The sequence below is a fragment of the Bufo gargarizans genome, chromosome 1 (genome assembly GCF_014858855.1).
Source record: "Bufo gargarizans isolate SCDJY-AF-19 chromosome 1, ASM1485885v1, whole genome shotgun sequence".
Lineage (NCBI taxonomy): Eukaryota > Metazoa > Chordata > Amphibia > Anura > Bufonidae > Bufo > Bufo gargarizans.
The window spans coordinates 95,444,425-95,456,707 of NC_058080.1; the positions used below are offsets into that span (position 1 = coordinate 95,444,425).

The 12,283-nt window shown below is 45.8% G+C and overlaps 1 protein-coding gene across 6 annotated transcripts in view; it reads left to right on the forward strand.

Moving 5' to 3' along the window:
• Nucleotides 1–12,283, forward strand: part of CPEB2 (cytoplasmic polyadenylation element binding protein 2) — an 83,987-nt gene that overhangs the window by 23,616 nt on the left and 48,088 nt on the right. The gene's annotated exons all lie outside the window — the stretch shown is intronic.

Below are 12,283 nucleotides of genomic sequence, written 5' to 3' on the forward strand. Positions count from 1 at the left end.
AGTATGTAAATTTCACATCATTTGCAGATCCTCAGGTTACCCATACCGAATATATCCCGGGCTTCAAACCCATGGAGCCGATGCACATTCAGTGTGGCTGCCAGTGAAGCAGGTGTGCTCAGTGGCAGTCTTCCCCTGGCAGGATGCCATCCTCCTGCATGCACTCAATGCCTTACATGGCCGTTCTGCTGTGAAGGGCGAGCGTGTTTGTCAGCTTTGTTTTCCTATGGGCAGTAAGAATGGCTTTGGGATAATTGCAGAGTCCTTAAACTGGGTGAAACCAGCTTAGTTCCGGAGGAATTATCTTCTGTGTCTATGGATAAATATAGCTATTGTAGCCCGTATGTCACACAAGGACGGTAGTATGTCCGTAGCTGATTAGGTGGGGGGGTATATACAAGATTGCATAGTGCTGAACAGGTGTGTCCTGCATGCCCCCATGTTTAATGATAGTTCTTGTCGTTGGGTGGAGTTAACCAGTCAAGGGCACAAATCTTTATTAAAGGCAGAAAATGCAAATCTGCGGCCACGCTAGCCTTGTAGTACATTTGGCTCCTATCACTCTGACAAACTTTGCTTTAATGCCGGGCTTAATAAATTCTATTTAATAACCTTTTAAAAATCGGTCCGTGGCCTCCTCAGAAAAAAAAACTATTGTTTAAATGAAGTTTTAATGTTAAACATCTATTTTTTTTTATTTTTTTTTTACAATCTTTGTAGATTTTATTAAAAAAATTTTTTCCATGTCACCTATATTTAAAAAAATATAAATAAAAAATCCTAACATCCTGCAGTTTTCACACTGATCAGTAAGCCTAATAAACGCCCTCACTTTATGCTTTTCAGTAGTCTCATTATCATAGGCAGGATTGCATTGACAGAATATCGCCTGTATATAGATAACACCGTATCTACCATTGGAACTGTAATGCGCTGCGGAATACGTTGGCGCTATATAAATATTATTATTATTCACCATAGGTGACATCACAGCTCACCTCCCCCCCCTCCCTGCACAATGACCTCTGCAAAGGTTATGGAGCATGCCTTGAAAACTCTCCCATGGATGTCGATAAACATCACCAGTCTATTGTGTGTGTAGGGGGCTGCTGTAAAGCATATCTCTAAATGCTGTTATTACAGCTCAGGCAAGATGGCTGGCCACATAATCAGGCCCAGAAATAGAATTAAAAAAAAATCTACAGTCAGATTATAATATATTTTTTTTCAGTATCTGGTTTTAATTGGTAAAAAATAAAGGTGACGCATTCCCTTTAAGGTTTTAAGTACTCAGTTGTAAGTTACTGAGCAGTAGGGGCACATGGGTTAATACTTTATCTCGTCCATACAGCTCAGTGGTCTGGCATGTGGTGGTCTTCGTCTTCAGGAGGGTGATGTGATTTCAGCCAGGGTTGGATACACTGGTGTCAGCTGCCGTCCTTAGTCCTTTTGTCCTTACAAGGCCTGGTATTTAGAGGGCATCTTCCTTCCTTGTGACCTAGCAATGCAGCATTGTTTGCCTCCAGTCTGTAGTAGTTAAATATTCATTGTTTCCACCTTTGTAGACCAGGGCCTGATGCATCCATAGAGTCTTCTCCTTAGCCCTGGGGAGTCTGTGACCATAACTACAAACCGTTTTGCACTGGCCGGTTTCTTGGATTATGAGCTACTCGGGACACTCCACCACCTGTTCCCTCAGTTTATTATAGAGAGATCGGACGCTATTGTCCTCTTCCTGGCCGTTCTCCTGATCCATGACGTCAAAAACATTACATCACGTTGCACCCAGAGCAAGACAGAGTTTTTGTTTTGGGCTGGGTTTCCACGTTCAGGTTCCTTGATGCACTTTTTGAAGCCAAAGCCGCATCATGAATGGAGGACATGACCAGGATTTTGAATCCACTCCTGGCTTTGCTTTCAAAAACCTGAATGTGGACACCCGCCTAAGTGTCTAGGACTATATTAGATTTTTTTTATCTGGTCCTTTGCTGATGGAGAGCAGATGTTGAGGGTGTCTGGCAGCTCCTCCTACACATTACAAAATAATCTAATCTGTGTAGACAGCTTAAAGGGGTTCTCCGGGAATAATGCCTTTTTCTGTCCTGCCTGCAGCCTGCCTCTGTAAATAGAAGATTGTTTTACCCCCCCCCCCCGGGCCTTCACAGCAATCACTTGGGTGTCGCGTCCTTTTCAAACACTTGATTGTGGGGTGCTGGGATCCTTTAAGCAAAGCCTTCTCCTCGCACCTTGCCAAGAACAGCTCTGTCCATTGGATATAGTGGCTGTGCTTGGTATCACTTGGCTGCGCCTGGCCTGGGCCACGTGACCAATAAATGTGACGTCACTGGCCTAGGGAGAGGCCGCGGCGGTCACCGGATAACTGCGTTCTCTTCTAACAGCGGATTGGCAGGGGGTCCAAGGTGTTAGACCCCCCCCCACCGATCTGAAGATAGGTAATCTCAGTAAACCCCTTTTAATCCCATACGATTCAGGCCTCTTGATAAATTCTGGGCATTTTCTGCCAGTCCATGCGCCAGAAAAGCAAAGATGAGCTAGCGTAGATTTTTTACGCTATAAAAAATGGCAAAAAGTAGCACAATTATGTACAAAATGTGGCTAAAATCTAGGCCAGACACATGATTTTCCCCTATATATACACCCTGTAGATTTGATATCAGTGCACCATTTTGTAACCACTGTCCCCCACAACCCCCATAGCATTTGCTCCCCCGCTGTGTTTCAGCCCAGGCGTTGGGAGGAATAGACCCTTTGAGTGCATGCACTGGCTAATGTGGGCATACCCGAAGTCCAGCAGGTTGTGCCCCCCGCTGTGCACTGAGCAGGTGTACGTGCAGTTTGCTGTTGTGTTTTTGCACTGGTGATTGACAGTCGTGAGCAGTGTAAATAACGCATTGTGTGCGAGCCCGGCTGTGATTGTGGACCTCTTTCCTTTACATTATTTTGCGTATTTAGCTGCCCCTTGACCCCCCCCCAGTTACTGGCTTTCTGTGTTCTAGGTCACTTCATTCCTGTATTTATTGAAGTGTGACAACTGAACTGGTGACATATTGATGGATCCACAGCTCGGTCAGCGCTCTGCAGTGAAATAGAAAGCGAGCGCTGTTGTATGATTTGGCAGTGTGTCCTAATACTCCTAAATTATAGTGATGCTGTGTTCAGATGATTAAAGGGGTTATGCCATAATGTAAAAAAAAAAAAAATCGCATCATATAGGACAGGCATGCTCAACCTGTGGCCCTCCAGCTGTTGCAAAACTACAACTCCCAGGATGCCCAAACAGCCTACAGGTATCAGCCTACAGCAGGGCATTGTAGGAGTTGTAGTTTTACAACAGCTGGAGGGCCGCAGTTAGAGCATGCCTGATATAGGACATGACGACCTCTTTCCAACAAAGCTAGAACCAGCCCTGTACCTCGCCCGGATTCAGAGATCTCCCCATTCATTGCTCTGCTAGATAATCATTAACCTGGGAGCTTAGGGGGGGCGTGTCCTTAATGCTGCAGCTCAGGGGGCGTGTCCTTAATGCTGCAGCTCTCTCCCTGTAACTGCCACAGCTTCTAACAGAACCGATGGTGGGTGGCAGTTGAAGATTTAAACTGAGCATGTTCGACCACCTCAGTGAGACGGACACAAAATAAGGAAAAGAACAAACAGCAGGTGGCGCTATACAGATACATTTTATTGAATAACTCAGAGGCTATACAAAATTTTTAATTACATGAAATTACAAAAATATTCAGATCCAGGTGCTAGTTTGAAAAATGTAGCATATGCTTCATGACACAACCCCTGTAAGGGCTGCTCAGATCCAATGTGCTCGGACATGATCCCCACAGTTACCATTTTTTCACCCCATACATCACTTCGTACATAGTTTTTTCCGGACGGAGCACTTAGACTGTAGTACAATTTTGACAAGTCCACTCCACATGGGGAAGTCCCCCCCTCCCCGATTTGCATACGATATTGACCTAGAAAATGCTTCAGAATTAAAAAACCAGCAGATTAGAAATGCGCTGCCCTTGGTGCAACAAATGAACCTGATTTGCATAAAAATGGATACACTTGACTTGTTCTTGGCGCTTCTTGCCGTTATGCTGTAGCTAGCGCATTTCAGCCGTGTACATGTGTCAGAGTGATTGCCAGGGGAAGCCTTCTATATTGCAGATCTCTGATGTGGCCCTTGTTGAACAAACATCTGCAAATTTGAGTTTTTCTTGGTACAAGTTGTGGACGCGCAGATCGTGGACTAAAATCGGACAATGAGTCCCCGTCTCCATCTGGCAGATAAATTAGGCCGGGCTTGCATGTTGCAGTGTTGGGATTGGGATCACGTGTGAATACAATGTTCTGCTCCTGCAATCTCATAGTCGTGTATAATCTAGTGGTGTTGGGTTCTTTGGGATGACTACAGAAACCGAGCGTCCCCTCCCCCACCTTCTGACACATGTGGCTTGCAGTACAACCTATTGCGGGTGATGTGGTATATTCACGCCCCATGCTTAGGCTTTTACACTGTGCATGTATGCCGTATATGATGGGAAAACACCAGGTGAATACACCAAAACCATGTAGAGGCCAAAAGTGTGCTCTTTTAGTCTCCGTCGAGCTGGTATATACCCGTTTTTGCCGTATCTGTTTTAATGTAGCAGTGAAAACGTATATATTTTTGAACATGGGAGCCTATGGGCAATGGATGCCACTGTATACCTGTATGCCACTGTATACCTTTTTTAATGGTCCTCAACCTTCTGTAAACATTCTTCTCTCAGGGTATAATCCTAAGCAAAGTAGCTTTTCTAGCAGTTTTCCCCCCAGGAATGGTGTTTTCCTGGATAACTTCTGTCTTGGCCTACTTTTCAGCAGGGCACACAAAATAGGCCTGACTCTTGCCTGTTCAGTACCAGACTGTCAGCCCACTACCAGGCAGCTGTAGCGAACAATTGCCAGTTAACTATTTCCTACTTATACATAGCCGTTTGGGATACATGGTGCACAGATCATCTCAGTAATCTCTTTTAAAGTGTGAACCATGGCATTAACCGTTTAGCAGTGAACCAGCAGGTCACTGCCCATATATCCGGAGATCCTTCCAACGTATACCACAAGAGATGAGCGGCGGTATCTTCTCAGTTAGCCATCCCACAGAATACAATGGGCTATTAGATTCACCTATTATTCTTTTGAATTTCTCCTTTGCCAGATGCCAACCTCAAATATGTGACGCTAATTTGCCCAGTATATCTCAGCGGCAGGTGGGATGGAAAATGTAAATCAGCAAATTAAGAATTAAAGCTATAGCGGGCACAGAGGTAGCACTGGCAGAGACAAGACCAGGGAAATGGAGATAAGGCAGAGGATCCATGCCGCTTCCATCCAGCTCAGCTGTTTTTGGATTATTTGCCTGGGTAGTTTTGCAGAATTTAGACGGTTTGCTTCTTGCTTGGTTGGTTTTGATGTGCAGTAAAAACCTTTTGTTTCCAGTGGGACAAGATAGATGAATATTTCATGGCAGGATGATCAGCACGGCGCTTATCTGCTAGGTTTCAGCATGCTGGGGGACTCACAATTGCTATGTATCTGTTTGAAAGGGACATTCATTGGGCAGTGCCAGCTGCTGGAGATCCAGGGTGGTTTTATGTGGAAATGATCCCTCATGGCAAGAATGCCCAACCTGAGGCCCTCCAGCTGTTGCAAAACTACAACTCCCAGCATGCCCCTACAGCAGGGCATGATGGGAGTTGTAGTTTTACAACAGCTGGAGGGCCGCAGGTTGAGCATTCCTGTCTTAGGGTATTTCCACTCATGACAGATACACTTCAGATTCTCTGCAGAGTAAACCGATCTGCGGTGTTGATTTCACATCCGCAGTACGTTAATTTATGCTGCAAATATCCACCGCTCCGCAATTCACTGTGTCAAATCCGTTGCAAAATCTGCCCCGCGTGGCCGCAACCTAAGGCTCCATTCACACGACCATATTATCAGTCCGCATTTTTTGCGGATTAGACACGGACCCATAAGGGTCCATTCACACGTCCGTTTTTTCTTTCCTGATCTGTTCCGTTTTTTTGCGGAACAGATCTGGACCAGTTCTGTACCCATTCATTTTCAATGGGTCCTGAAAAAAATCGGACAGCTCAATGTCTGATTTTTTTTTCAGGACCCATTGAAAATGAATGGGTACAGAACTGGTCCAGATCTGTTCCGCAAAAAACGGAACAGATCAGGAAAGAAACAACGGACGTGTGAATGGACCCTTAATGTCAGTGGGGCCGCAAAAGATGTGGACAGCACACTGCGCACTGTCTGCATCCGCACGTCCGTTCGGCAGTCCCACAGAAAATATAGAATGTGTCCTATTGTTCATTTGGCAGACAAGAATAGGCAGTGTCACAATGGGTCTTCAAAAAAACGGATGTAATACGCACATCCGTTGTTGTTTTGTAGTCCGCTACCGGCCATGTGCATTCTGCATTTTGCGTAACAGAACAGCTGGCCCCTTCTAGAATAGAACAGTCCTATCCGTGTCTGTAATGCGGACAGTAATAGGACATGTTCTTTTTGTAAGTGGAACGGACATGGGAACATACGGACACAGAATGCACTTTTTTTTCTGCAGCCCCATTGAAGTGAATGGTTCTGCATACGAGCCTCATAAAAAATGGAACGGACGTGTTCAAAAAGTACGTTTGTGTGCATGAGCCCTTAGGCTGTATTCAGATGTAGCAGTTCAGGTGCAGTTAAGGCTAGGTCTACACAACGACATTTGTCGCGTGACATTTTGTTGCACTAATGTCGCGCGACAATATTTATAATGGCAGTCTATGGTGTCGCACTGCAACATTTGAGATGGATTTTTTTTGCGACTTTCGCGTTGCAGTTGCAGCATGTTGCAGTGCGACACCATAGACTGCCATTATAAAAATTGTTGCGCGACATTGGTGCAACGTATTGTCACGCGACAAATGTCGTCGTGTAGACCTAGCCTAAAACCACACGGTTTTGCTGCGTTTTTTTTTTTTTTCTTGTGGTTGCATTGATTACAGGTGGAACATGTAAATGAAATGATTCCCGTGTTAACCTGCAAAGGTTGAGCTTACACAGAACTGCTGCATCCGGAGGTGAAAGGTAAGACCTCAGCTTCACCTGCCATACCGTGGAGCCACTGTCGTGGGTGCGCAGAGTTTTGGACGCATGTGGCAGCTAGAGCGTGTAAACCTGCCCCGAGTGCATGGAAACGTTGGTGGGGGAGGGGGTACGTGGAATTCTGCCCCATTAACCTTTTGGCTGCCGCACAGGACAGCTGGCTGCTGCTGGCAGGAGCTGTGAAGGCAGCAGGTGTGCAGTGAATTGTTTGGAGGCAATGTCGCATCACGCTGGTATCGCTCTTTATACGTGGCCGTGGGATTTACAGGCCGACACCTTTTTCTTGGCCCCGCGTTTTGTTTGTTCATTTTATGTCTATTTTATTGCTATTAAAATAGAAAGGACGGCAGTGAGTAAATATTCCCTGGAGATAGTCTATCCGTCGTGTGCCGATTTACTGCAGCTGCCTCCCCAGACCTTCACCAGGTCCAGTACCTTTACTCGTTAAGATTGGACCCCCCACAATTCTTCTAATCATATTACAACCAGTGTATGTACGATGTACATGGAGCTGCCATGTCCAAATCAGTGCTTGCAGGCACCGCACAGCGCCCTGCGTATTGTCTGCTGGCCCATAATGGCGACTCCATGTGCCACCAAGAAGGGTCCATGACCCGCAGTGCGGTCGTGTGGATCCTCGTTATGATTGCTCGGAATTTTGCAAATCGTAAGGATAATTGCCATAAAGATCATTCCTGTCCGTTCAGCGAGTCCTCTGCTGCCATTTACTTCATCTACGTCTGGAAGTACACAGAAGATTTGTCAGTCAAAGTGCCACCCATGAATCGCGAGCCGTCATCAACATGGCAGAGTAACCCGGCAGATCAGGGACAGAGTTATAAAGGTAACCATCTAAGCGGGCTGGTGCAAAGTGGCAGAGGATCAGCTGTAGTCACCAGTCGTGGCATAATCATGGAGCCATCCGCCAGATGGGTGTTACCAATTGGGGGTGGATCCTTGCACAGGCTGGCATTGATTGGATATTGTCAGACTGAAGGGACACACCCTCTACTGGTAACACCCATCTGGACCTGCATTGTGGACAGCTAGTAATAAAGGTCTAACTTCTAGTAGGAATAATAAAGGAATGGCACAGCATCGTCATAAGAACAGATGGTCCACAATGGGGAACGCAAGTAGTTATGAAAACAGACCCATAGACACCCATGGAGGTATGATACGGGCACATTGCAGGCTGTGAGTCCTGTATTAAAGGGGTTATCCTATGATTACTGTAAAGAATGAAAAATTAAGACCTCTTATAGTAGGTGACAATCTCTTTGCAACAAAGATATTACGGATCCTGACCTCTCCCCATGCGTTACGCCAACTGCTCTGCTACATTTAGCTGGCATCTCAGGGGTGTGTCCTTTCAGCTGCAGCTCTCCCTGTCACAGCTCAGGGGGCAATTGAAGGTCAGAAATGAGCATGTGCGTCCACCTCAATGAGAAGCAGACAGCAGGTGGCGCTATACAGATACATTTTAGTGAATAACTCAGTGGGCACGTGTCATTACAGAGGTATTCGGAGCCAGGTGCTGGTTTAAAAACTGGGGGGGACAACCGCTATAAGGATTTCTGTAACAGCTGCATACACAGGACCTTACTCTAGCTTGCTTGGATAGGAAGGAGTTAAAATTGGATATTTGCAGTGGTTAAAAGAAAAAAAAATTCTATAATACGCATGAATTAAAATAAAAGCGTGTAGTGGCCTGTGTCTGTGTAATATCCATAAATCCATATTGCGGTGCACATGCTATTTCCGGCCGGTCAGTAAATCTGGATGCTTGTGTCGCTGTGCCGTTCACCTTGAGCTGTCCTTCTCACATGGTGCATTCAGCTCCAGGCCTCCTCCCTCCGCCGCCTCACTGCGTCACCCAGAGTAATGTGATACGACTGCGTCTAGAGCACCGTTCCTTTCATTCGGTATCCAGTAATCTAGAATATCTCCTAATTTGATTACACACGTCTAAGGACTCAAGCAGACTTCCATTGTTTTTGTCCGCATCCGATCCACATTTTTTGAGGGTCGGATGCGGACCCATTCACTGCAGTGGTGCCGCAAAAGATGCGGACAGCACACCGAGTGTTGTCCACATCTGTATGTCCGTTGCGTCCACAAAAATATAGAACATGTCCTATCCTAGGACAGTTCTATAGAGGGTTCTATAGACAGTTCTTTACATTCTGCAAAATGCACACGGCTACGGCCATGTGCCTGAGCCCTAACCCATATGACAGTATAGTGTGGAATTTGGCAGGACCAGAAGCAGAAGAGGTATCAGTGCTATGGTCGCCTCCCAGGGGTGCAGCAGGGGGATAGCACCGGTATACAGTGTGTTCGGAAGGTCTTTTGTGACTTTTAATTTTTGTTAAATGGGTGCATGGGTGTTTTTGCGCAATGCTGACCACGAGGGGGTGACGGGGGCCAGAACATCAGGCCCTACACATTTACATTGGAAACAGGGATACTCCAGTCAGGGGCTATAGTCGTTTTTACTCCAGGCGCACGGACTGCCGGCGGTGCATCTGATTTGACAAGGCCCGAGCCTCATCATAAATTTGGTGCTTTCTCCAATAGCATCGGTCTTTGTAAATGGCCCTCATTGTCTTGTTGGAAGGTGAACCTTCAGCCCAGTCTGAGGTCCAGAGCTCTCAGGATCAGGTTTTCATTAAGAATATCTCTGTACTTTGCTCCTCTCTGTCCAGTCTCCCTGTTCCAACCAGTGACAAACACCCCACAGCATCATGCTACCACCACCATACTCCACTGTAGGGATGGTGTTTGGCAGGCGATGAGAGATGCTTGGCTTCCTCCAGACATGATGCTCAGAATCTTGGTTTCATCAGACCAGAGAATCTTGTTTCTCATAGTCTGAGAGTCCTTTAGGTGCTTTTTTTGTTGCAAACTTTCATGTGTCTTACTGGTGGAGTGCTGCAGTAATGTGCCCAATGTACGGCACGTGATCCTGGAAGTGGTGGCCGCATGGGATCGCCGCTAATCTTGGATAACCCCTTTAATTGGGCCTAATGTTTCTTAGGTGACGTTGGATTTGTTTGGTACTGGGAATGACTGTGTACAGCGCTATGGAGTACGTTGGTGCTATATAATCCACAGGAGATGAATATTGTGTTCTGTATGAATGTGTTGTAGACGAGGAGGGTACGGAGCAGATATTTGTGTGCAGTACTATTTACTGTATTATCATATTGACCTTCATTCCCAAATGACTCGTTAATGTCTTCTTCTAATTGGTCGGCTGTTTGTTCAGGGACTGGTCTCGGCGGCGTCCCTGGCTGTGAAGGCCCATGATGTGGAGCCCTATGGAAGGACTTGTAATCTCCCACAACAATGCCCCTCTGTATTAAAAAGCGCCGAGTGGTGCACAGAGCGGACTTAATAAGGATAATCTGATTATCTCTCTGAAATACGATTCCAGCTCAGAAATTGTTGCCTTCCAGTTTGATTTCACTTTTCCACTCAGCGGCAGTTTGAGGCGTTGTCCTACAGAGCCTCGTAAATTAGGCTTGTTGGATTTTATATACTGGGCATCGTTTAGGCACCCACACCGTATACCGCCTCACACGTGAAACGCAGCGTCCGGACACTGTTCTGCATCCATTGCACCACAGATCCCTTGGGCTGTGTTCACACTTCTGACACAGGAGCAGAAAAATGAAAATAATGCTCAACAGAGGCCATTGACGTCTCAACGAAATACGATGGAGCTTTCAGCAGAAGTGTGAAAAGAGCCTTATAATGAGGCCTGTGGGATTTCTGCCACTTTGATGCTGCCCTTAAGATAATTTGGAACTGATTATGGAGCCCCTAATACCAGTGTGAACATAGCCGAAGACTGTTAACATTACAGGCAACCTACTCTAAAGCACTGACCCCCCAAACTGTGTATAACCACAAGTCTCAGCATACCCCGACAGCCACAACGCTGTGTGCACAGACCCTGTACAATACAGTATGTAGTCCCCGCTGCACTTTTAGGCACCGTAGCCTCCCCTCATACCTCTATCATATCTGATCACTTTTTTTTTTTTTTCACACGTATGAGAAAAAAAACTTGTTGTACACCCCTGAAATGAAATAAGAGGTATGCCACTTATATGGATCCCCATATAGTGCATAAGAGGAAATACCAGATGCTACAGAAATAGAACAGCGCACCATTCTAAATACAGTACCAGCGTTTCTTCTCCGTCCTATACCTTCATAGGTATTTTACAGATTATATTTGTATATCTAGTAATGAGATCTGGACACGGTGCTTCCTCTCTGGTATAAATAGTCTTTCGTACACTCGCCAGATGTTTAAAGGGGGGGATTTTTCCACCAGGTTTATCAAAAATTGCCGTATGTTTATTTTAGCCAGGCTGACAATTTATTTTCCTGGAGGTCTCCTGCGTCGCTACTCGGCTATGGAAGATATTTCAGAAATGCCAGATACCTCCTGACAGACGTAAAGAGGATGAGTCCCCAAATAGGACGACCTGATTTATGTATATAGCGCGTATGTGTGTGTGCATATATGTGTGTATATATATATACACACACACACACTGTATATAGTTTAGTGATAATATAGAAAGACCAAAAACTAAAGCCATCATGTCTTACTGTGACCCTTATCACAAGGGGTTTATATATACTTTTAGTTGACTTCTGATATCCTTATAATAAGGAAGCACTCCAGCATAACGTAGAGGCTGTAGTACACGGATCTACTTGATGTGCCATACTTGAGTCATCTACTTATTTAGCCCCTTCTTCCTCTCTGATATGGTTCCCCCTAATGTAATCTCATGTGTCGCCCTTCAGCCTTCATTTCCCATGATGCCGTTGGCTTTCCAGAGGCAGGGGGGGGTGGAGGCTCATCACACTTCCGTCCCCTAGTTCACATGATGCACAGCTGTGTATTCTGGTGTGTATTCACACTGCTCTCCTCTGAAAGTGAGAAATCTATTAATCACAAGCAGGGAGCAGGGAAGGCAGGGTAAGCCCAGGAGAAGATTCTAACACTCCCCTGACTGACTGCCTGTCTGCTGTTTGTGAGTGCTGTGTGGACAGTCTGTTCTTATTCCTATGTGATCCAGCTTCAGCC